Below are 26598 nucleotides of genomic sequence, written 5' to 3'. Positions count from 1 at the left end.
CCGTTTACCCGATTCTGACGGTTTTTTCTCGGTCAACGCGTCACGTTGTTTGTTTCCGTTTACTATGAACAGCTAAAGGGAATTCGCGCCTTGTCAGCTACGCGCGATTTTGTCGCCGCGCGACGAGCAATTAGAACAAGGCGTAAATCAACAACTCTATTGCGCTATCAAGAACTCCATAACGCTCAGAAATAATGCGATGCGTGGCCAATGTCCAGTTAACGTTTCACTCTTCCTGACAATTATGCTCCAACCGTATTATTTATCGATAACATCCGTCGCCGGCCAGTGCATTAATTTCATTAAAATATTCACTGCCGCCACCTTCCTTCCGATATTTACTGGCCCTGGGACTTATGTAAATCAATAACATCCAGTCGAGGTATTTATAGCAAACGAGGAACCCGATAATCGTATGTAAACGATAGGACGACTTTTAAGGCTTCATTCTGCATAGAAAATCAATTGCGGCCCCCTCTGTGTTATTTACTCGCCACGCACACCCTCGTAATATTCTATCGACGGGTTTCCCCGATACATTGAAGTATGTTAATCGCGACGTAAAACCGATCGTCGAATTTTAAGGGGAACATAAACATGAACGGGCCCCATTTTCCTCGTCCTTATTCCTTCGTAACGTACGCACGGCGTCGTAACGCTTTGGAAGTGTCCATTACGTTAAGGAAAGTTCCTGTAACGGAATCGATAATAATATCCGCGACGGATAGACACGTGGATACATGCTCTCTATTATTAGCGACACGACACCGCGAATTATCGCGCGTTCCTTCCGCGAGCCGCGTAAACAGCGACAGATATTTTCGCCTGACCGGTGACTTCTCCGAAGGGACACGTATTATATTTCAGAGCTCAAGCCTTTTTATATTTTTCCAAGCCTTTATGTTGTCCTTTTATCGTCTCTTGAACTTTTATGCGATGAAATATATTGTCCAGCGTGGTATATAATTGTTAGTATTAGATACTTCAAATTTAAAGTGCGTCTTCAGTACTGCAAAACCTGTTTTCGTTATTTCGTTACAATTTATTTGCATAATGGTATTACTTAAGAAATTCACACGCACAGTTTGTACATTCAAGTTTCAAATGGGCTTCATTCATACCCCTGGTAGAGAGCTCCAGCCGTTAGATTCCACCGTGTGCACAGTCAATCGTTCGGTAACTGTAACTTTCAGCACACTTAACGTCAATATACATCGTCAAACACATTTATAAGTCTCTAAATAGATCCCAAAAATGCACGTTGTTCTTCTACCAAGTCGATTCTGGCAACATAATTGTTCGGAAGAATTAATATTCTTTGAAAAAAAAAAAAAAACTGCGTAACTTCTTTTACAAATTGCTGAAATACTAACAATGTTTTTGGTGCAACTTATGGTAAAAATGATTTATACACGAAACAATGTATTAGGTTGTCCCGAAAGTTTTTTTCGCGCGATGCACTCAATTATTTTACGTGGCAGTGTTTATATAAATAAACAATCTAATTTTATAGACATCGATGTTGCAACAGTAATGGAGCAAAATGAATCGTGCACAATTCAGTAATGTAACACCAAACATAAAATATCGTGCATGTATTACTTATTAATAAGGCGAAAGAAACTTTTGTGACAGCCTAATACATACATTATGGTCTCTCTACTCTATATTTTCGAAGATGTAGTAGTATCCAATAGTAGCATGATTGACTGTAGTTTTAATGTTAATAATGACCTATACAATTAATTAATCATCACTATCATTAATCCACGGGGGCAGACACCCTTAGAACTCCAAAAGATTCACACACATCCGTGCCTCCAAAAAATCCTGCAGTCAGCCACTACGCGGGGGTGTTGAAGTTTATCTTTCTCCCATATTTGTGTGAACGCCAGATAGTTGAACCCAGGAAAGATATTGCCTCCTCCACCAATCTATCGGTGAACTCTATCCAAACGTTAATGACGACGCCGACGGCGCAAAAGTGTCTGCCCACCGCGTCGAAACAGGATCATAATGCAGCCTAGAAAGGTTCCCGTGAAGGCTCTCGGCTTCATTCCGCCGCGAATATGTCGTCCCCGCGTACGTGGAACTGCGGCGCGGGCTCTTATCGGGCGGATTTACGATTTCGATTAGCACGTACTCGGTGTGTCCGCCTTCCTGGTGGCGTGGAGGCACTAAAAACAATTATCGCCGATATATTCGCCCGGCGCTGGCCGGCGCGGACGAGCGAAAACGACGAGGAAGACACCGTTCGTCTCGTTTCAGGCCGGTTCCAACCGTTCCAAGAGACCGCCTTCCGTGCGACGCATTGTGTGCAGTTTATCTTTGCGGCGAACGACCAGGGGGAGGCCACCAGGAACGAACTCAACGGAGTTACGTAAGGTTAATTGTGGCCGTGTTCGGGTTGCCAGAGCGCTCCTCCTTCAGCGAGAGATGCGTGTCTCGCGTGCGTGCATCGATGGCTGATCGTTATCACGGGACCTTGGTCGCGAGGACATTGATATTTTACGCAACGGGTCGCGTGACTGCTTCGAATCGTCCTTCCGATAGGCTATCTTTTTCCGTTCCCCTGGAGGTCTGCGAGTCGCGATGACTGTGCTCCATCCGTAACCAGGTTACGTCACGGCGAGGTGTATCGGATGGAATGTCGCAGACTCCAGTGTCACGATGGTCGAAATTATTGGAGATTCTTTTATTCACAGGACTGGTATTTAGTTATTCGAAATACAGAGTTCAGATATTTAAGGAAACTTAAAGGATTATTAATTGAGCACGAAAGATACAGTCACTATTCTATACTGCAACAGGTCACCAATGACTATAGTTGTACGCCTCGCGATATGGAAATATTGTGGTTCGTCGTGATTTATCGCGAACATTAAACCCTACCAAAGACTCCGCTATTAGGCGTTCTCCGCGAGTATCAACGCGGGTGTCCGAACAATAAGTCACTGGAGAACCGGCAAAGCGTACCATGCGGAGATCCCTGGGCAAGGGCGAGCTAGCCAGGGTCCTCGATCAATCACCCACGCAAAAAAGGTTCGATCGTATCTTGCGGTGGGGACGACCGTCTCGTCGTCCTTCCGTCTGAAGGGACAAGTCGAGTTGCAACCAATTCGACAGGTTGGTACACATAAGGCGTGCACGCGAAGGAGAACAAGAGAAAACGGAAGTGCACGAGGGAGAGGTAGCAAAGAACGCGAGACAAAGAGGAGACGAGAATCCGCATGACAAGCTTCATCGACCAGTCATGCTTATCGCACACCTTAAGGCTCGTTTGCAAAACAAATTATTGGAAGTAGAGTCTGGCGTGTCAGGGGGGCTACGTACAAAACGTCTTTTCCATATTTATATGCCCGTGCGATACAATCGAGCATGCGCACTGTCATCTCGAGCGAAAATATAGCGATAGGTAATTAGGTGAACGTCGCCTGGCGCCACGGCGTTCAGATTGAATTACGCGGGTATTGTTCTTCTTCCGCCTTCTATTTTTTTTTTGTTTCTTTTTTTTTTTGGTATTTCGGTCTGTAAGAACCAGTAACGGGACTCGGTTTGTCGTTGGGAGCGATACTATCGAAAATGGAAAATTCATCAAGATGCGTATGACATTCTGTGCGGTTTTGTAACGGCACGTCAGAGGAATGGATGGAAGGTTCTTGAAGGATGGCTACTTAGAGAAGAAGATTTTGCTATCAAAAGCTAAAGACAGAAAATGTTCTTTATTTTTAAATTAATTAATTCATCGATTTTGGTCGATTAACCCATTCACCGGCAAACGACATATCTCGCAGTTAAAATTGATTGCAATTACTCAATGGATTAGTCGACAGCCTTTCGAGTCACGAATTATTGCAAAAGAAGATCGTAAATTTGATTATTAAAACAACAACTTTAATATTACCTTTTATTATCAAAATAATAACATAGATTACAAATCTGTATTAAATCTTGGCACGCAAACCAAAATGCTTCAAACTTGTCTGGCAGTGAATGGGTTAAGTATTTTATTATTAGAGTGCAGAAAGTATTATCGAATATGTTAAACATATGGAATATATATTTTAAAATGTAGAATATATTGAATATACATAAGGGATATATTCCAAACACTCGATAACCTATTCCTTTGTAAAATGAAGTAGTTGCGTTGACTTTTACATAAGGATACATAAGTAGACTAACTTTCAAATTGTTCCAGGAATTGTTCCCACGCATTGCACGGTCATTTTGCTATCCACGGAGACAACTATCGCGAATGGCTTGCACGGCACAGCGATATGACGCACGAGTCATCGTGCGACGATAAAACTTAATTGCACGCCAGCCATTCGTTCTTTTTCCACGTAAAAACAAACACAATCCACTTCCATGGAAATGTGCAAACCTTCGAAACGGTCTCGAACGTCTCTAACTATCGATTCTAGAAATCGAACAATAGACTCGTTTATCCAGTTTACCTTCGTCAAAGCGATTTCCAAGCAGACGCGAAGACGGGTGAAAAAGACGACAGTTAAGGAGCTGCTAATACTCTCGTCAAACAGGCAATTTTTCACGAATAAAATCAAACTGTTCTCGTTTCTAACTGGGTGCGTGCTGCGTACCCCACTCTGAGAAAGTAACGGAATTCCTCTCGGCCAGGAGAAGCGGAGGCGTCGAACTCATAGTGTCAGCAACACCTTTATGGGTTTAACACTCGTTAAACGTTTGTGTACATTTAGTTGAGTAATGAAAGGTACAGCGGGGCAGGTACACGGGTTGATTCCATTCGCATGAGTTTCTAAAACGGGTCTCCTACGCCGAGAGTAACGCGTGGAGCTTTGAACTTTATCAATTCGCCTACTCTCGCGTTGCGGAAACGGCTCGAATTGGAGCGAAAATTTTATGAATATTTTATCAAAATTCGCGTCACGTATCGAAGCTACATACATCATTTTTATATCATATTGCATTATTTCTCTTGCAGATATAATAAACGTACACCTATTTGAATTTCTAGCAGGTCATACATGTGATTATGTTTGACATATTTGAAATAAAGAATTATTCTCACATCTATGTTTTTAGCACACTTTTGCTTTTAATATTAACACATTCGCGGCCAGCGTGTGCTTTGACACTTAAATTTAAGATATTTCAAAAAGGGGCTCTTAATTCAATACTACAAGAATTTTTCGTCATTTATTATCGTAGTCCTCGCTCATCGATAAGATAGTTTGAACCTTCCATGAAATCTTCGTATTCCAGGCCCTCGAATCTAAGAAATTAAGGAAGGAAGACAGATCGGAAACAACAGTTGATCATACGACGAGTTCTTTTCTATGCCGGACGTTGGAGCGCGCCGCGGCCGCTATCCTTATCGTGGCCATAAATTATTCAAATTACGAAACGGCTGATAACCGGGACAGTGGTGGAAAAGATAGGCGGTGTCGTGGCTGGTCCGAAAAAGAAGCAGCTCGAGGAGTAATCGGGTGCATGGTTCCACGGTATCTCTCACGTGCGAAGGATATCGCGTAGAGGAGAATAAGAGGCAATAGTTCCTTTCGAACGGATCCACGACGGTTTCGAAACTGGTTTCGGATCGCTGCTCGACTAATTGGAATTAAATGCAGTGCCCTCCCCTCCCAGCCCCTTACAAACGCTCCAATGATAAATACCGCGATAGCGACAATAATTAGAGGTACACGGTATATCCATTCCTACGTGAAGCGGTTCCCTCCGCGAGACACCTCGCTGTCACAGTCGTCTTCCCTTGGCTAGTTAATCACGCGGCTACGAATCCAGCTATCCTGAGCTCCGGCCAGAGATAAACTTCGTTATTATGTGGCGCTTGGGCATTCTTCGTTACGTGGAAGTAAGAATGCCGTTACGCGTCCTCGGAGAGCCGGCTCGGGCCGAACGTTGATGATGATGCGATACTGGTTACCTTAATTGCTTGAATATTGATGTTGCGAGGCCGATAGACGCGAAATTGGCCTTGATTCTTTGAACTCTTGCCTAGGAACACTGTTTGCGTAGAACAATCGGAAGAATGATGTTCGTTTCAGACGTACACACGTGTACATTGTTATTTTTGTCAGTACTCGTTATTAGAAACGTGAAATATCTGACGGTCGTGGATGTGTCGAAATGTACTTGAACTTCAGCAAAAAGGACTTTTAAGTTTGCAATTTTTATTTGCGAAATTAAACGTCGGATGAATAAAATGTGAATGCAAAAAAAGTTTCGTGTCAATATTTTTTTAAAAATTCAACTGTTCCAGGGACGTGCCCCTTAGAATTTCGAGAAAAAATCGTTTCGTAGTCAAAGGGTTAATCAGCTTCGGTGCGCTACCTGATTCCGCTCCCTGGTTGTTCAGCGGCTACGCACCGGAGCGCTGGAGATTTACTTCCGTCGGTGCGCACCGTAATCATCGCGTCAACTCGAGTAGCGCGATGATAATGACGACCCGTAATTACAAAGCGTTACGGTTACAACCGTTGCCTTCTCCCCGTGTGAATTAAAGTGCCAGCAAGCGACTGACTGATCGTGCTCAACGATCGATGAGGAAATTGTTTTGGCGTGCATCCTTCGTCGAGGATTAGACCTACAACACTTTGAAACCAAGCCTCTGGGTTAGAACTTCCTTGTGTTTTCTTTTCAAGTATCAAATAATAATTTTTATTAATGAAATGTAAATATATTACAAAGTATGACTTAAAGAACTATACAAAAATTTTGTTTTACCGGTGGATTTTGGAAAAAATTAATTTAAAACAAAATGGCGTGCGTTTGATGTTACAGTTCAATTTTCGCTATAAAATTAAATGACTAAATAGAAAATAAAAAGAAAAGTATACAAGAAAATGAAAAATTCTTCGATCAGGGACCCGTTAGCCTAATATATTTTCTGAATCTACCTTTATTTTTGTTTTCAGGTAAACCAGTTTAGAGAAATCTTGCTCTATGACGGCTGTCAGAAATCGGCTGTTATGACGAAATAATTTAACCTTTTTTTAAAACAAAAATTTTTGTATAGTTCTTCAAGACATACTTTGTAATGAATTTAAATTTCATTAATAAAAATTATTACTTAACACCTAAAAAATATAATAAATACACAAAAAAGGGTCCTTTTTCATTTTCCTGAGTGCGACTAACCCCTTACATAAAGTAATTAAAAAAAAAAAAAAATGTGGTAGAGGGTTGCTTCAAACAGACCTCTACCGAGTCTACTACATATGGTGACAGTGTGTATAGTAGTATGTGAGATGTCTCACACATGCAGTGGTGACCTCCCAATGTCGACCGATCGTCGAATATTTCCTGATTCGCCGCGTTTATCTTGCGACTGCGAAGATCGCGACAAAAACAGGGAACGCATCGTCTTGCTACCTTTTTGCCGCGCGTTCAACGGAATCTCTAATAAAGTGTGAGTCATGTCTGCCGGCTACTGCAACAAGAACTCGGTAAAGCACAAAGAGACCACACACTCCTGGATGGAACATCTGATCGATCGGTAAAGCGTGACGAAGAATGCCTGAAGCAAAGGATTGTTAATGATCTTGAATCTCTGCCTTACCTACTCCGGAGTCAAGAGTACACGGAACGCACTCGTCTTACCTTGAAGACACGAGCTTCCTAGCGCGAAAACGGAAATTCGCCAAGGGTGTGTTGTATATAAAAACTGAATACAAAAATTCGAAAACGATCATTTGTCGGTCAACGGTCGTGGTAGGTTTATTGTTAATAATTTTCAACGATCCTTGAAGCCATGGTAAAATATTGCTAAAGCCCACGATATATTTAAATTTCAACAAAATCCTGAATGTTGCTACGAAAAATTGCCAACGTAACGAGCAAGCAGTAAAAGGTAGCTGACTAGTGCGGTAATTGTACCGTTTTGCTCCAATTTGCGACGCAATCGGAATCGCGGCTCGTGGAGCCGTTACGTTACGAAGAATTAGCGTAATCGGCAAAGGTTAGGGCAGAGCGAGGCGAACGGAGTGGACGTGTTCCGCAGTGTTCATCGGTTCTCCACCTTTCCACAGACAAGAGAAAGAGAAAGGAAGACGCTGGGACCTGCCCATTTCGCGAGAGCTGTTTAGAGCCGTTTAACGGCTGCTAAATACCGCGAACATCTAGCGTCCTGGGCAGTCGGGCTCCTTCCAGTTCTCGTCTCCTTCTATTGAATGTCTTGTAGCGGGTTCCTTGCTGCGAGAGAGAGGTTGCGAGGAGGCCTTGCAAGGTTACCTATCCCCTAGCGAGGTCTACGAACCTCTTTCGAGTCCACCCCAACGAATTTAATACAGCTGACTCCTACGTCTTCAAATTCGAGGTACGATTTCATACAAAATTCGAACAATTATCACACCATTATTTTGCTCAAATAAACTGTCATATGATATGTAAACAGTGATCCAGGTTGTTGAATTTAAGGGGAAATAGAAAATTTTTTAGATCATCATTGAAATATCAATCTGGGTTTGAAAATATTCACCAGACGTAGAAGACGACGTAAAGGTAATACATAGAAAGTCAATGTAAATTTAAATTGTGAATCATTTGTTACTGCTTTCGTGCGAGTTAGCTCTTTGTATTCGTAATTTTAGAATAAATTACAAAATTTGCTTCACACTTTTATTTTTTTTTTTTTATTCACGATGGTCTTTATAAACAATACAGTTCTCAATGCATTCTCGACGAAAAACATAATCCAAGATGTTACTCGTGCACAAGTCGCTCACTAAGCTGCCTGGTTAATTGTAATTCTTACAAATTCTCGAGTGATTCTGGAATACCAATTCAATCACTTTACAGTACTAATTGGAAACCTACTCTGAAGCCTCCTTTTTTTTTTAGTTCACGATAGTCACCATGAATAACGCATGTTTCTGTAAATTGACGACAAAAAATATAATTCAAGGTGTGATTCGTGCACGAGTCACCTGCTAAACTGCCTCCGCTAATTGTAATTCTTACAATTTCTCGAGTGGTTCTTGAATTCCAATTCGATCACCTTGAAGCACGGAGAGTACTATTTTATTTGAGTAATAGAGCTCATTGATTTTTATCGATCTGGCATTGAAAATTTGCACACTAGATGGCAAAAGGCTTTTTAAAAAATAACGATGGTGCTTACATAATTGCTTAAAAATAGAAACTTATTAAGAATATATTTGTTTGAATTTAATGTAAAAGAAATGACATTACTTTTCGGTCTCCCTAATGTAATTCAAGGTGCCGACTGGTACACGAGTTACTCGCCAACGATTTGATTGATTCGATGCTGAATGTTAAAGAAACTGTAATTGCGACTTCGACGCCTGCCAACTATACCGCCGCGATTCTAAGCTAATGACGCTCGGGATCGTAATAAAAGGCATGATTCGACGTCATTTAGAGTGTCGTTGAGTAATTCGCTTCATTACAATGTTGACGTGTTACATTACTTATTACGTCTTTATCCTTAATTGAATATTATTACGGTACGTAACGTGCAATTAACCCGTCGCGCGCTTAGAGAAATTAAGGGTAGATTGAAAGTATGACATGATCGAGATGATTACATGACGAAGGTTATTACCGAAGCATGACCAACAGTTTACCAGGTACTCGATCTAAATTTGCCGCTGGAGAACTTAATGAAAGGTTTTCGGAAACACGCAATCAACGAATAGATAATAGAAACCTGCCGAAGTAACGATCACGTTGGGGGTCAGCGTATATCTAATTGGATGCTGACGACTTCCTAATACGCAGAACAAATTTCGGTCAATTTTCAATATTTGGAGTATATTACTGGGTTTCTTCAAAATAAAATAAGTTTATTCCTTTAAATAATACAACTAACAAAAATGATTGATGATTTATATCACCCTGAATGTATCCTAATCAAAGGATTGAAATATGTAGTACACATTGAAAACCTTTTAGGTCCTCATTGGGTACATATAATCTTGAATTTTAAATTAAGTAATTCGCAGAAATTCAAATAAATAAGTAGGAATGCCATATAAAAACTGTAATACAAAGCAATACTATTGCTCGCATATAACAATTGCTACAACGTAGTCTTCTTATTTTACTTCAAATTTACAGCAACCTTGAGAGGACCAGTAGCTATTATGGTCCATACGGAAGAAGTGATTGAAATTCTAATCCAGTGATGAAATTTATCCTACTCTACTGCTCTTACTACTAGATGAGCAAAGAAGTCACTAATGCGTTGTTACCTAACAACCATTCTTACATACTTGTTTCTAAGAATAAATCAATGGTGGAAATGTTCGCGCAAGATTTTGCAATTGTCGCCATTGACTAATCGTTCGACTCCAATTATTGTTCGCAATCATAGTAATTAGCCAGCAGAATAAACCTGTAATGATTATGATCAGCGATGGCATAACTAATGATGCTGCGGAACGAAAGAACGAAGCGGTGTGATTCACTTATGTGAGGACAGTCATCGTTCCTGGGAGATTGCGAAATCTTACTCGTTCGAGCACGAGGAAACGAGACTTTTATTTTATCCGTTTATTTCGAATAATTATGCGATCGAAGGTAACGCAAGTCTCAATCAAAATAACGTGGCGCTTGCGTCAGCAGTGGGATGTCGAGATGAGGTGTAAATTGTTGCCGAGATGCGTAAGATTAACCTCTTGAAATGTATTGGCACATGTATTAAATAGCAGAAAGAGTGGTCAGAATTTTTTAAAAGGTTATCTCATTATTGGCCAGAATGTTGAAAAAGATTATTTCACTACTGTTCCGAATGTCGACCGTGTATTCAAAAAGCTAAACATTTCCATCAGAAAGCATCGTGGAGAAAATGTGAAACATTAATACAATCAATATCTACTGTAGAACACGGATGAGGCAACATTGTACAAGCAAAGCCATCGCGAATTGAGAAATCAGAGGCTCATAAGGAAGAACAAGGATACCATTTTTTTCTCCGCGAGAAAGAAGCAGAAGGCAAGGGTTCAAACTCCGTGGGGGGTTCTCGCGTAATAATCCCAACATGATACGCCTATCCAGCAATCCATCTCTCGAAAATAAACGTCGTGCCCCCGTAATGCAGAATTAAAATGTTTTGACCGTAGCACGAGGCATTGCAGCAATTTAAATAAACGCACGTCGTCTGTGCTGCAGGAGAATAAGGAAACGGAGGCGTGTCTGGAATCGGATCGGACGCGGTGTTTGTTTAACGCCCAGAAAGATGGGATACCGATGAACGACAGCTTTCACATCGAAATCTGCCCTATTAACCCCTCGCGCTCCACTGGCGCTGGTAAAGAAAGATAAGTAACATGCACCACGCCTGAGTGCAAGTTTTAGATGCATGGTAACGCAAAGTGAACAAATGAAATAAACGAAAACAACTTCAATTAAAAGAATTCATCAGAAAAAAAATATATATATATATATATTTATTTATTTAAAGTCGCATCATTCAACATTTATATACATATGTGAGTCATAATATAATTAAAAAAAAAAACGGAATGACTTAAGGTTAGAATAACTAATTCTTACATCTAACAATAATTATGAATACTATTTAGCATTAAACGTATATTTTAGAAGGTTGTAAATAAGATATAATTTTTTATATGCATTTCTTGTCTTCACAATCAACTATCAACGACATCGTGACCGGTCCTCCTCGACCATAGGTTTTGCATGAAATTAACCCTCGCCATCCCGGAATGAGGTCTTCGACGGACATCGTCGCATTCTGCTGGTCCGTTCCTCGTGTGTCCACGAAACGGAGTGTGACACGAGGGAACGCTTGTTGGCAGCCACGAAGAGACGAGCTGCGGTCGCAAGACGAAGTCTTGAAGTACCTTGGAACGCGCACGACGCGTAATACTCGTCGTGCTGTTAAGTAAAAGCGACACACGATACGCGGCTAATCGAGAGATAGCCTGAATGGGTCACACTATCCACCCCGACGGGTGTGCGAAAGGCGGGATGGGTGGGAAGGGTACGAAAAATACAATTAGGCATGATCAGTGTGAACCATTTTGCTCGCGAGCCCGCGGTGTACGAGGCATAAGGTCCTCTATCCTCTCGCGAGTCTCGAGTCGCAGAACTGGTTTTACACGCGGTCGATTTCGATATATATATAAGGATGCGAGATACGGGGTGAGACAGGGAGAGGAACGAAGGAGAGAGAGTTATATCAAGGATCTTTACATGAACGACGCTGAGGTCCCGGCGATCCCAGAGGTCCTCTATTTGTCTAATTAGAAGAGCACGGGGAACTCTCCAAAGAGTGCAACAATTTTTTTGCAATAAAGTATCTCGACCTTTTGCGTGCCTTTGATGGTAACGGAGGGGGAGCATCTCTTTGGTGGTTGGAGCAACGAGACAGGGTAAAATTTTTTCGTTAAGTATAAATTTTGAAGCACTTTTATTGGAATTTGTATACATTCGTTCAAGAAATGTTCCTTTCTCGGGGTACTTGATTGATAAAACTTCATATGGAAACGTAAATAATAATTTCAATTCCCGGGACACGCGACGCGTCTATTCAGATGCGTCGAGGAGGTAATCGCGCGTGGGAATTTAATTTTCTTGGTGCCTCGAAGCCAATAACGCGTGGTAATGACCGGCACTTACCCTGTCATTGGGCCATATTTCTCGTCGAATTACGGTCACGCGCAGCCCACTACGAGATAGAACGGCGAATGTCCCCTGGGCGTGCAACTATACACGGTTTTTCGCCAAAGTAATTAATTTTCTTTAGTTGAATCTATTCTCGACTGGTTTCGAGACTCGTGAATCAAAAGACACGGTGCAAACTCGAGCTACATCATCCTGGTAGCTGTAACTATTTAAGCTAGGACGGTGCTTAAATAAACTTCAAATGTTTGTTTTAAAGTAGCCATCGATGCTACATCAATCGCCACTGTTATCTAGAATGAGCCCATTTTAGAAAATAAATTGATTCCAGCCTCGATTATAATTAAATTTTGTACGGATAATAAAATACAAATATAGATATAAGATATAAGTTATTTGTATTTTATCTATATATGTATATCATTAGATAATTTTCTCTTATAACATCTTTCCTTCTAGTTGATAAAACTAATGTTTACTTTCGAAAATTGTCGATCGACAGAACAATATTCGCTGCTCTCGAGCGTTAATGAATCTCTGTCCTACGATGATTCACTCAAAGTCGATGTAATTTAATGCTTTGGAGAGAAACATGATCTGAATCACGTTTACGACACGAATTAATTCCTGATGCGATCGGATAGTCTCGTTTAAATTTCTCAGAAATTCGTACAGCGATCCACAGTTTCTTCTGCTTGGATGAGAGCTAAAAGATGAAAGATAGCTGACTGTAACGTTAAATTTGCGATTGGAGCGAATTTTGTCGGCGGACCTACATAATTCTAGATTAAAAAAATATATAACATTGCCCAATTTCGACTCTTTTATAATAAAAGTACAACAGTCGTAATTTTGGTACAGGAAACCACGCGCGTTCCACATTCACTTCCGACCTCGCGATGACCATCTGAAAGTACGAACTCTAAACTATTTGTCGTCTGATCTATCAAAGGAAGACTGCCCACTGTTTCCACATTGCGTCGACACTTCCGGTCTCCAGATAACAACAACAGATGCCCGTCGGTAACATTCTAACGTAAGCTAGTCTCCACCGTTTGTTTAATTTCACGCACGAATGCCACTGAAAGCTTTCAGATACGTACATCGACAATGGCCTCTTGCTCTTTAATTGCCTATAATTGCTTTCGATTTCCTTCGTGGCTGCTGCTCCGAGCCATAGGTTAAGAGGGTACCAAACTATACACTCAAAGGGAGATGTTCGGTAAACGATCTGTGCGCTACCGTGCAGATAGATTCTTCGAAACAGGCTTCCGCTATGCAACACTGTTTCCTTCTACTCAAGTACCCTCGCTTTTAATTTTGTACGGATAAAATTTCACTTCCTATGTTGACGAAGTTAATCTTGCTCTTACAATTTTTACTTCTGTTTTTAAAACGTCGCAAAGCTTTTTCTTTCAATGTTACAATATAAATATTACAAACGACTGTCCATAATTTTTGCTTTTTTTTTTAAAGCAATCTTCTCGCTTATTGCTTAACAATTCAAAAGACAAAATACAGTGTTTCAACCGTGCTTCTATGTAGGGATCAATATTTGCGTGTACTACGAATCCTTGTATCGATTTTGCAAGAATCGCTCGAGCTATATGCGAGCTCGTCGAACAGAACGCGTTTGGCGATGTAATTCCACGTGAAAGTAGTAGACACGTCAGGCATAATTTTAAAGCGCGTGTTTCGCCAGCGATGATGAAGTGTCTTTTCCGCGTCCCGCAGTCGAACGTTTCGCGATGTCGAAATTCACGTGCGAAAAGAAGTGACTGAACTCGTATCTCAACTACTGTTTCCTATATTCGACTCGTAAAATTTGACGACTTGGAAAATATTTATCCAAAGGACTGACTTACAGATTATATTATATTTACAGATATGAATCAGAGGGTTCCGACTTTCTTCTCTTCAACAGAACAATTACCAATGCAATAACAACACTGGTTACTGTATTTACTTTGGAGGGTCAGAAATTTAATCTTTGCACACCGTATTGATCTTTACTGCCGACCATTTTCCTACCGCAGATCAACTTACTCGATACGCGAAGCAACAATTTCTACTATTAATTTAATCTCTCGTTTTACGTACCGTGTTTCCTGTCACTATACTTAATTGGTAAAACTATTTGAAAGAATATTCCTCGTCTACCTACGGAACGAAAGCTGAAATCACCGTTTCGATGATAAGGCTGAGTTATAGCCACTTCTTAATAAGAAGTATTATATCGGCACAACTATTAGTATCCTTCAAACTTGCGAAAGAAATCGTGACAACAACAAGTCGGTGCCAAACTCTTGTTGCTCGAGCACGCTCGTTAATTTTGCATCGTTTTACTCATTGTTTCTTGCACGGCCGCGAGCAGCCTAGCTTCCTACCTAGTGCCTGGCTTTATTAACAGCGAATACTTCTCAAATAATAAATTACTTCGTCCAACTGACGTGTATGTACATTCAGACGCGCTGCGCGCCTTCCTCTTTGTCGATAAACCTATCAGTTGCGCGAAGAATTTACAACATATTTAAACCTCATCCCGCGAGCCGCCTGTTACCAGATGAAAACCAAAAGAATAGTATAAAAAGTATTGTAACCGAGGGATGTAGCGCGAGAGCGGAGCTAACACGAGCATTAAATGATTGAAAAGTATAAACGCGAAAAGGAGCAAGTTACGGATGCCCCTATATCTCATAAATGATCATTTTAAATGGAATCTTGCATTTTTTTTTTCGATATTATAAAAATTAGATACTATCACTAAACTGTGTATGTTCGTTGGTCATGCCTGCTTTTTACTGGAAAAAGAAATTAGGAACGCAGATGCATTATTCGTCGTGTCCAAGAACTTCCAATCTGATAATGTAGACGCATCGCTACTAACGCATCGAGAAACGGGAGGAAGCGCATTGATGTCAAGTGAATAAAGGCCGGGTTGTACATAAATATTTCATACATCGTGCTGCTAGACGTACAGATGTCTGTGACCGCACGATAAACCATTGAAAGATAGACGGTGGGGAATGCGCTTAACCGTACTCCGCGTCAGTCATCGTCAATGCTTACTTCCATAAAAATTAACAGACGTCTCCATTTTTGCCGCTCGGGAAACGCGTGCTATTGCCTGTGAAAGTCTAGTCGATCGTGTACACCACTCTAACCAGTACCTCGCACAATTATTTGCATACTTTTTGCTGCATGATTTTTTAACGAGTTACAGCACTTACAGCTTCGAGCAGAGATATATCGCTCCTTGACACTCAAAGTGTTAAATAGCACGAACGAATAAATCAAAGTATCGTTAAAACAAAGTACATGATTTTTTTGTTACATTATTTAATACAACATAACTTCCCTTAGAACATTCTGCAACAAACTGGCTTCGAGTGCCAATGGACAGAGAGTAAACATGCAAGAAGATGATCACCTCATTTGAAAATTCTGCATTCAGCAGAATATTCTCAATTACCAGCACACTTTCCCGTCCAAGTACAGAGACAGGAAGTCGGTGCATCAGCGACGGATCCCAGCACTCGAATGACCTGTCAAGCATGTAAACATTACTTGACATTGCTGGGATCCGATAACAGATGTAAACAATAAGAGTTAGGTACCGAGGAACGATAAGATTGATGGGTATTAGTTCACATTTGGCGCCGATAGCGCAAGCGTGACAAGTCACAGTTAGCGGATAACAATAGCAACGAATTGATACCACTTTTGTCGATGCTAGTGTTCGTTAACTCTTCGTATCGAGGTGTATCGTTATTCAAACAGTGAAATGGCACTGGCAAAGCCCGACGTCTTCGATGATAAACTTTTCCACGCCGACGTAGTGCCAGTCAAATACCAGCCAGCAGCAATTCATAGACGTCTTCGCGCAGGATGAATCCTTTTCATCTGTTAGTGCTGACAGAGGTCAAGCAAGGTTCGTCTGAACATCTGACGTGCAGGAACAAGTGCTTGATACGATATCAAGCGATTCAGGAACGGCTACAAGACAAACTGTAGCTGCTCTTTCGACGTCGTGGCGTACGTGAAGTTCCTCGACGACTTCTTTACTCGTGTCAGGTGCAGCGAATTCAGTCTTCTTTTGCACTTGATTATACTCAATAAATCATTCACTATGAATGCAACGCATAATATCTGATCTTTGACTATTGCGTTTTTATGAGCGATGCAAAATTCCCAAGATGAACAGTTATGATTGTTGGTAATAATCATCAGGGGTTATGTTCAGGTGATATTTATCTAAGGATCTTCCTGTGTTTAGTTTTCATATTTAATGATACGAGAATGAAATTCAACAGATATAAATAAAAAAAAGATCCTGGATAAGTGAAACAATCGTTTTCTATGCTTGATACAATTAAAAATGATATTAGAAGTCTACTTGAATGAGAAATACCTACAGCGATACAATAAAACTACTAGTAATCAACAAGTACGCGAGCTTTAGAACGCGAACCAGTGCCATCGCTAATTCCCATGCTTTCTGCGCGAAACAGTCCTGCACCTAAAAACAATCTTACAAGACTCCATCCTCAGGCTGCTATTCAATCCCACGCGAAATTCAATAGCGTTTCAATCCAGAAGAGAGCAAAATTAAATTCAAAGTCCGAAATGGAGGCACCAGAGAGCGAAACGGATCCAGATTTACGCGATACGGACGCATTACTGCTACCTCGCGCAGCGGCCAGCTCCGAGGGATAAAGCACGGATGATCGCGCACAAAATATTACATATATCACGCCGCGAGACGTGGCGTGCGCAAGAAGAGGTTAGACACCGGAAAGAGAAGAAGAAGGCCGCGAAAAGAGAAGGCGTTTAACCGCTCCCGGCTCTCCTGTCCGTCGACCGGCGAAAAGTTCTGCACGATTTTACGTTGCGTCATAAATGTGGGATGTAAATCACGGCTGGAGATGCAGCCGATTCCGCAGAGGCGCGTAAAGGTTCGGAGAAGTGACAGAGGGAGGCACAGGAGGGAAGCGAGCCCGGCTTGAACCACGAAGAAACGCGTTGGCGACGAGAAACGCACTCGTAATCGACTCTGAAATGCTCCCTGACTCGGTGCTTCCGTTTAAATCGAGGTGCATTTTGCGATTGTAAATCAGACTCGAACTAGATGGATCCTTCCTTGAAACACCTATTAGCTTTTGCCATTTTCATTTTTATTTTTGGACGCACTGCCATCGATTAAGGCTATCTACCGCGGAAGAATACTTCAGTAGATACTTCTGTTCAGATGTTTGGGATCTGTTTGGTTGGTTCAGTTTACACTGGGTACGACAATTGGAATTAAAAGTGTTGACAATTTATTGAAATCCTCCTTTCTGGGGAGAAAATATGTTGTAAAATATGAATATAATATGAATATAATTATGATATTTAATATCGTTACAGATACAATTTATGCTCCTGAAGATATCAAAAATATTACACTCCATTTTCAATTTATCTAGCACGTTAACAGAAGCTAAAGAAATAACGCAATAAAAGTGTTCTCTTTTCTCTTTCATACGAAATTGACATTCTTCACGCTAGGTCATATTTCCCGCAGAGAAATGCTTTTCCAATGCTCCGTATCATACTTTCAGACACGACAAAGGCAATTATCAGGTAGCATTTCCGAAGCGAGCGAATGTATAATTCCGAACAGAAGTCGCTAGGCAAGCGCATGAGCTGTGATCTATTTCAAACAGCATTGACTGCAAATGGCATTCGCATTATCAATCTGTACCATACGTTACCCCTGTCCAGGAGCAAATACTCGATTGTCATCGGCACGGAGCTGGTACGTGCATAATTGGTTCGGTTCGGATAGAATTCAGAGTTACAGGCTCGTAATAGGTGGGCAATGAACGTTGTCACTGTTTGTAATCTAGCAAATGGAGAACGTAAGTCAGAGAAATGAGCAATCGCGGACGCCTATGGCGCGCTAGTTTGTACCAACCGGGAATAAAGGGAGCGTAAAAAGAGCGGCTAATCTTATTCAACGGGGCAGCGGTGGTCTCCGCTCCGAAACAAATCGGAGAAAACAATTCTTCGTACTGACGTCAGAAGAAGCAAAATGAATTTATATTTCGTGTCGAATGAATGGGAGCTGCGCTGAATAAGTAAACGTAATAAATATATTGCTATGTGATTTATCTATTCGTCATCTACAATACGAATAAAACTTCCAATGAAACACTTATCACAGCAGGCAGGTATAGCGAATCGCAGCGGAATTTTTCACGGAGACCGCTCACCACGCATGCCGACCACGTATTTTCACAGAAACGCGGCAAAAAGGAATCTCATCGTTAAAAGCGCGATCTCCGATCGTGAACACCGGCAGAGTACGAGACTATAAGCATCGCCTGCTAATTCCACCATGGCTATCGCGTTTTATTTTAGACAATTACCATTACGCGATTACGTGCTGCATTCCTATTATTATTATCCATTTTATTTTCTTCGTCTGCGACTGATATAATCGTCCAAACGAAATTCGAGAAATATACCGGCGGAGGATGAAACTATGATGTTTAAAATCAAATTCATAGTCAATTTTTTTTAAAAAAAGGACGTTGGTCGAAAAGTATACATGATATGACGAACAATGTTATATGAAAAGAAAGTGTAGTAAATCCTTTTGGAATATTAATTTACTTAATAACGACGTAAAGTGTTGCGAAGGTTGAAATGGACCTCGAAAGAGTCTATGTAAACATATAACTGCTTCCGTTGGGGTCTTTACAGAAACTGCTGTTTGGAGCAGGAACATCGAAAAGGCGTAAGCTATTCAAAGGATCAACTACACGTGTCGACCACGTGGTCGTTTCAATATAAGGAAAGAAATGTGTTGCTATTAAAACTGATACAACAGTGAACCCTCCAAAACACCCAAACAAGTAACGAAAACATTCTTAATTACTTCCAGAGCCTTTCGGTATATAATTTATCCTCTAGTAGAAGCTTAACTCTGCGTTAAAATAATAAGATTAAAATAGAGGAAATTAACGTTATACCTTAGAAAAATTTAGAAAATATCAGAGTTATAAATTGACGTAACAATGTGTGAAATGCTCCACCAGTAAATTTTCCCACGTTTACATTGCAGCTCTACATCAATTTTCCAGGAAAAGAGACTATCCGACGATAATCAGCGAATATTTGAACGACCAGCCACGATTTCCACCGAAACAGCTCGCAAAACAAACAGATTAAGCTACTCTTCCTCTTGACCTAAGACACTACGAGTTATTTGTTTTTCAAACGCTTCCGTTTCGATGCTAACGTTGCTAACGTTCCCGAAAAGAAAAAGAAGAAGAGAAAAAATCGTAGCCGCAATCTTATCATCGTCGACAAGCCCACTACGAAGATTCTCGTTCAACCAGGAGAAGGACAAACAACGAATGTCTATGTGACTCGTCGCTCGGGAAACACACGCGCATTATGTTTATTCGGAGGTGATAAATGTTCGACCGCCATTCACAAGTCGGTAGACTGTCGATCGCGCCGGAAACATCACGTAAGAGGGATTTATGGCCGAAGAAATACTTTCGTGATCCCATCCGCGGTAGCTCCGCACGTGTTCCCCATAAGAATTCGATCGGTAGAGGCAGCTACTTTACCATGTGTTACTTCATAAGAAGGGAACAGCTTCCTAGGGTTCGCTTTTTCTACCAACTTCTGCAAACTCGTCGGAAAAACGTGTACGACCGTTCCCTTTCAACGAAATATCATCGTCGCGATTGTAAGGAATAGATTGTGTTTGAGATATCCAAGATTATCTTCTTAGAAAGTACTGCTTGAACTAGCCTTTCAGTGGATGATTTAGTCCCTCATCTGCCTTGACAACTATACTTTTTAATTATTTATGGGGTACCAGCTTCGAAAAACGAGACATGCTTACGAAGATGTTATCAGTAAACTATACTTTTCTCACTGTAGTTCTGAGAGACATTGGAGTGTCTCAATTGATGTGGTAATGATAAGCTATGTTAATCTGATCGCACTACAAGTTATAGAAACAAAAGACAACTAGAGATCTTCTATTGCGATTTCGATGCAGAGCATCTTAACGCTCGTTTTTCATAATACCAATAAAAAAAATTAATAGATTGTAGGCCTGGATAACGCTAAAACTACCACGACCAGTCGAATGATCGTTTTCAATCTTTTGTATACAGTTCTTATAGACAATATATGAATTACATACAATTGTTTCATGCATTATTCAATTTAGACTCACGTACAATATTTTTCTACCTAATTGAAAAAGAATGTCTTCAATGATTAGTTTCAAGTTGACATGAACATTAAACATCGTTCAACATGTACCAAAAATGTTAAGTCTCATTCACATAAGTATCTAAAAGGGACCTAGCTAACCTTCAGATCTTCAATAAAAACAGTTATTATATTCTGATATCTTCACAAAGTTCAGAACCTACCAGAGAAATGGCACCGTTTCTAGGTGTCCAATCTCGTTTGTAAGCTTTTCATGAAATCTTTAGAAACCACCGACAGTTTCTGGTCTCGAGGTCTCTCGTTCACAACCGCAATAGATTACAGTCAGTGCCTTTTACGACGTAACTCCTAGCGTGGTCTATCGTTGATTAAACGCAAAGCACGTACGCAGAATTTGCTCATCGGCATCGCGTGTGATTCGACTAGCAGAAATAACTTGGACCCCCGGCTCGAGCGAAGGACCAGCGGTGCGCCATTGTCGTAGACTTTTGAATTTTGCAATTATTCACGTTCGCGGTCTGAGACGACGGTAATTCGGTCTCCGCGAGTATTTATGGACGATACCACTAGAATAGAAACTGAGGAAAATATTCCTTTTTCAAGTTTGGTGTATTCCCAGACTTTGACTAATAAAACGAATTCTATGTCATCAATGCCACTGTCCTGTAAATGAGACACGTGGAAGTAGCGATAAGGAAATTATTTTTTACATTCAATAACAATTTTTAAACAATTGTTTGGTATTTAAGGAATGAAATAATCAAATGGAAGCAGACCTTCACTCCCAAGTGAATCACCTTCTCCGAGACTCTCTTACTTATGAGTATTTATCGAAAAGACAAACACGCAACTTTCTGAACTTTATTTTTAGCTCGAAAAGAAACATATGGGATCAAAGGTTCAGTCGAACGAGGGAGGAAGGTTAGGCAAGCACGCAGTTCGATTCATTCATCTCACCTTTTAAATTGTTTCGACTCTATTTAAAGGGACTGAATTTGAGACTATTTTTACAAATGTTTTTTCAATATCAACTTTTTAACAACCGGCGGCCAATTAATAAGCTTTTTGCTAAGACAACCAAAACTTTGTTATTTATTATCGAGATAACATTTAATGCTCCTATCATTATATGAATATATATGATATATTATATAAATATTAATCGAAAACCGAATCTGATAAATAAAATAAAGATTTAACAGTACTAATGTTGCGAAAACGAAAAGCATTATTGAATTTAATTATATGTCCAATCGCTACTGATTGGTAAAATGTTAATATTTCCATCAATAGTAGATCCGTGCAGTCATACACGCTTATCGTCCAACTTGAAAATTCTTCGTTTTACTTTCCTTTATACATATACAATTTTCACTATATTCACAAGAATACAAAATTATGATAACGAATTTAAGATTAAGTCGTGCTGGAAAGTCTCGCAAAAATGAAGGCAACTTTCCATAAACAGCCTGATCGGATATAATTCCCATCGAAGAAGGCTCCAAGAATCAGAAAATTAAATTCCGAAGAAAGAAACGCGTAATATTCCGTGTTTTGGAAGAAACGAAACGAAGGTCTGCATATAAATTGAAAATTATAGTAACTAATTGACACGATACGCGGCAACGATCTCTCGTGTTCTCGAAAACAGAGGTACAAATTTTTCGGAGTACGGGAATCGAGGTAAGGCAAAGGATCGCGGTTAACGCGTGCAGATTTAATCGACAGGGAATTCCAGGAGGATGATGATCCTCGATGATGTCACTGCGACATTGAGCGGAATCGTAATCAGGATTTCGCCTTCGAGAATCGCGCATACTCGCCGAACGAGTCGTCGGTAGATACCGATCGGCAGTTCGATAAATCGACCGATTACGAACCACTACTACCGTTTGTGGTTGGTGTGCGCTATGCAGCATCCGATCCGCGTCTCTGTTCCATTCGTTTCCAGGTGACTCGCGACCAGAGATGGGCAAAACGTTATTTGAATAGTGGATGACGAATAAGGACATCGATTTATTCGCGACATTCATCGAATAGTTGCTCCGTTGAATGGTCATTCGGATAAGCCTAGATTTGATTAAGGTAAAACGAAATTTCATGAGTCCAATTGAAATTATCATCGAAGAAGTAACGAATCAGGGAATTTTTTAAAATTCTTCGATCGAACAATATATGAATTAAATTGTAAATATTGAATAATATTGACCGAATATTATTATTACGGAAAATCGATCATCATAAAATAGCTAAACCAACGTTGAATTAATTTATTCCAACGTTTCGACCATAATATATTTTGATCTCCTTCGGCAATGTAAAATAATGAATATGTTGATACATTTTAAAAGAAAATTAGGAGTGATCGAGTAACCATCGTGTGAAATTTAAATTCTCCCGAGTAGCGATGATAAAATCAAAATATTTATCGTTAAAATGTCACGTAAAAGTAATGTCTTATGTAATCACAAAAATTTTGTGTAACACGTCAATATCCCGTCGACGTCACCGGTAGCATAAATTTGAATCTTGTTCGTTTAAAATGTAAATGACTTCTTTCTGAAGAGATAAAATGAAAAGTAGTAAAATATGCTATTACATTTCGTTTGTTATCAAGTGGCACTAACGTTGAAGGCTTCGTAGGAATCTAGTCTGAATATTTATAACAACCACGACTGGTATTGCGATTACTCTTTCAGAGGGTACGTTCAGCATAACAAAATAAATCATGACTATAATTTTCAATGAGAGGCTACTACGTTGCAAAGTTTGGTATATTGGGAATCAGAACGCATCCCAATCTACACAGAAACATTGTACACATTTTGCCTCTGAAGGCTGAACAGTACTAAAATAGATTTACTGTTTATTTATTATGTATACTAAATTCGGAACGAGAAAATATACTTCAAAAATCGCGATCTTGATGCATTACTAAGTAGGTAAATAAAAATGCTGGCACAAAAGAGGCTTTGAAATGGAGTATCAAATGACTTTAAAGTCAGCAGGCAAAAATTGTGCTATTTCAAGGAAGTGAAAGAGCGTTGGTCATTTTTCATGATTCACGATTCGAGGGAAGGAAACTTTCATCATTTACGGGGAAACTTATCTACCGGAAGTAGAATGGTCCTTCTTGCGAGAGTTATCAACATCTAATACACGAATTCATTGTTCAGTTTAGATAACCATCGAGAGAATGCTGCTAAGTGCTGCACGGCTATAAATCGTTCTCTTTGGTTAATGAAGAAGTTACATCGCTTACAGTTTGTAACACCGATTTTATCGCGATGGTAATATTCACGTAGCGCGAGTATCAGATGATAGCGAAACCAGTGATAAGAGTAATATACCGATCGTTATCTGCGATAATGACCCAGCAGTACAGCGTCGATTATGAAATGTAAACAAAGCTGATGTTGCGGTAGAGTGTAATTTTCGATTAATTTTCGATTAATTTTCGTTAAATTCAAAGAAATTCATCCCATAAGACACTCCAAAATGTTTCACTGTAAACGTGGTCGAACTTCCTCCAACAGATGCATAAAATACAATTCCGGAAGCATTACTATACTTCAACTTTGAAACGATAGTACTTTCATATTTATGGAATGACCGAGTAAACGAAAACAGTACTCTACTCTAAAATGGGTCATCTTCTCTGAGTCTCTTTTATTTACGAATGTTTATCGAGAAGATAAATACGCAATTTTCTGATAGCGTGAAATGTGATTCGCTCTCAAAGTCAAAGGTTTATTTACTTACAATTTTAATCAATATTTATAATATTTGTTTTTCTGACATACCGTTTTCTACTCCATTTATAATTGACTCCACTGATATCTGTTATTTTTTACTATTTCTATTTTTACTAATTTTACAATTTTACTAATTTCTGGCGTAAAATTCATCTGAATGTAAAGTAACGTTACAATTTTTTGCAATAACGTATTTCTTTATATAAAACGCGACGTGCTCCGAAATGAAAATATTATTTCCAACGTTCCTAGATGCAATATCTAAATTGCCATTAAATTCAAACGAAAAGATTTCGCAGTAACAATGATTAGAAATATCTTTACTTTAATAAATGTCACTGACTGTCATCGATAAATACCACTATAGTTGTTAAAATCCATACTTATTTTAGACAATTATATTCACTAAGCTCCGAATAATTTGGAGTATAGGAAGGACATTACTTATGCCTTAAAAGAATAAAATACAGAAACGAAGACCACTGTCACTGTCACGGAGCTCAAGTTAATCGCAGCAACGAAATCGAAAATGTCAAAGTTACATATTCCCTTAATCGAATCGAATCGTTGACATTCTTTCCCTTTCACCTGTTTTTAACGCTACATGGGCGCGATTAGATTTGACAGCGACAGTGACAACCTCTCTACTCCAACAAATATCAAACAGTTGTTCGGTCGAGTTAAACTCGTAAGGAATAATTCGCGTGATTGTCATTGTCATGAGGGCAACGGTAGCCCAATAAACAAAGTAGAAAACGTCGTGTTTACTTCGAATTTTCGTGTAGACAGCACCGTCGCTCAGAAGCACGGCGTCGTAGACAGATCGGCATGCATCCACGTGTTCTGTCGCAAGGCTAAATCCACTTGTACAAACGCCGCCCAAGACGGCTACAATGTGCCACCCGCCGTGTCTTCCACGGCCACGAGAGATTGCCACCAATAACCACGCTCTTCTTTTCCTTTTCACTGAGAAAACCGCCCGAGGCCGAGCGCACAGGCAATGAACTTGACCGCTGGTGTTGAGCGCGGTTAGTTGCAGCGCGAAATTCGAAATTCAGTGGCACGGTGGCGCGCCGCGGTATTGCACGTGATCTCGACGTAACACTTTTCAAACACGCGACATCACTTGTTCATTTCGTCGTTTCCGTGATTCGCGGGGAATCACGGTGATTCTTTGTCGACCCACCCGCCACGAGGATCCGTTTAGTATAGTTGCTCCGTTATCGTTTCGCTTATGCTTTCGTATCCTCGCGCACAAAACGTATGAAACAAAAATAAAATATTCCGCGATCGCGATTCGAGTCGATCCACGAACTTGATAATCCTCCAGGCACGTTGGCAGGTGTACGTAATCCAAGAAATCGCACGTTGCACCGATCGACACACTCGAAACGAACCGTTTCGCGCCACGAAAAACTACTGTCAGAACCGTCTGGCACGACCGCCGCGGCGACACTGAGAAACGACGACGCTCCGCGCTGTTCGCTGCTCGATCGGCACGCTACTACTACGCGGCAGGCGGCAAACCGACCGTACGTGCACTGTACCCCTCTTTTCTTCTCGCTCAGGCTTACCAGTGCACCCTATTCCGTTCCTTTTCTATACGCGTTTTCTCCGTCCCTTTCCTGCTGTTTCTTTTCTTTCGTGCCTCTACTCTTTTCGTCCGTTACTCTTTTTTCCTGCGATTTTCTCGAAACCCTCCGTTGTCATTTTTAACAGTTCCCCCGCCTCTTTTTTACTCTTACAACTGTTATCGAGTGTGCTTTCTTGTTTTCTTCTTTCCTTTGCATTTCCATAAGTGAGAGGAATTGTAAAAATGATTCCGAGTTAGGAGTCATATATTCTTTATTTCCAGCTCCAATTGTAGTACGCGTTCTTATTTGTAAAACCAATGCGTGAAGTTGCCATGTGTTTTCCTATGTTGTAATGTGAAATTTTTCATACATTACTCGTTTTATTTTGTATTGAATTCATTTGCGATCGTACCAAAGAG

General features: G+C 40.3%; 1 protein-coding gene across 4 annotated transcripts in view; it reads right to left on the bottom strand.

Annotated features, from left to right (window-relative positions):
* Window positions 1–26307, bottom strand: part of LOC128891336 (stAR-related lipid transfer protein 13) — a 360751-nt gene extending 334444 nt beyond the window's left edge. For 2 of the 4 annotated variants that reach the window (XM_054150741.1, XM_054150743.1), the window contains exon 1: window positions 25374–26278. The gene's annotated coding sequence lies outside the window, so the exon portion shown is untranslated. Of the gene's footprint in view, window positions 1–25373 lie in introns of all 4 variants that reach the window. The other 2 variants (XM_054150746.1, XM_054150745.1) reach the window with 2 other exon arrangements.
* Between the last annotated feature and the right edge of the window lie 291 nt (window positions 26308–26598).

Source organism: Hylaeus anthracinus, unplaced genomic scaffold (assembly GCF_026225885.1).
Source record: "Hylaeus anthracinus isolate JK02 unplaced genomic scaffold, UHH_iyHylAnth1.0_haploid 12001, whole genome shotgun sequence".
Classification (NCBI taxonomy): domain Eukaryota; kingdom Metazoa; phylum Arthropoda; class Insecta; order Hymenoptera; family Colletidae; genus Hylaeus; species Hylaeus anthracinus.
This window is presented reverse-complemented; position numbering and strand designations above follow the sequence as displayed.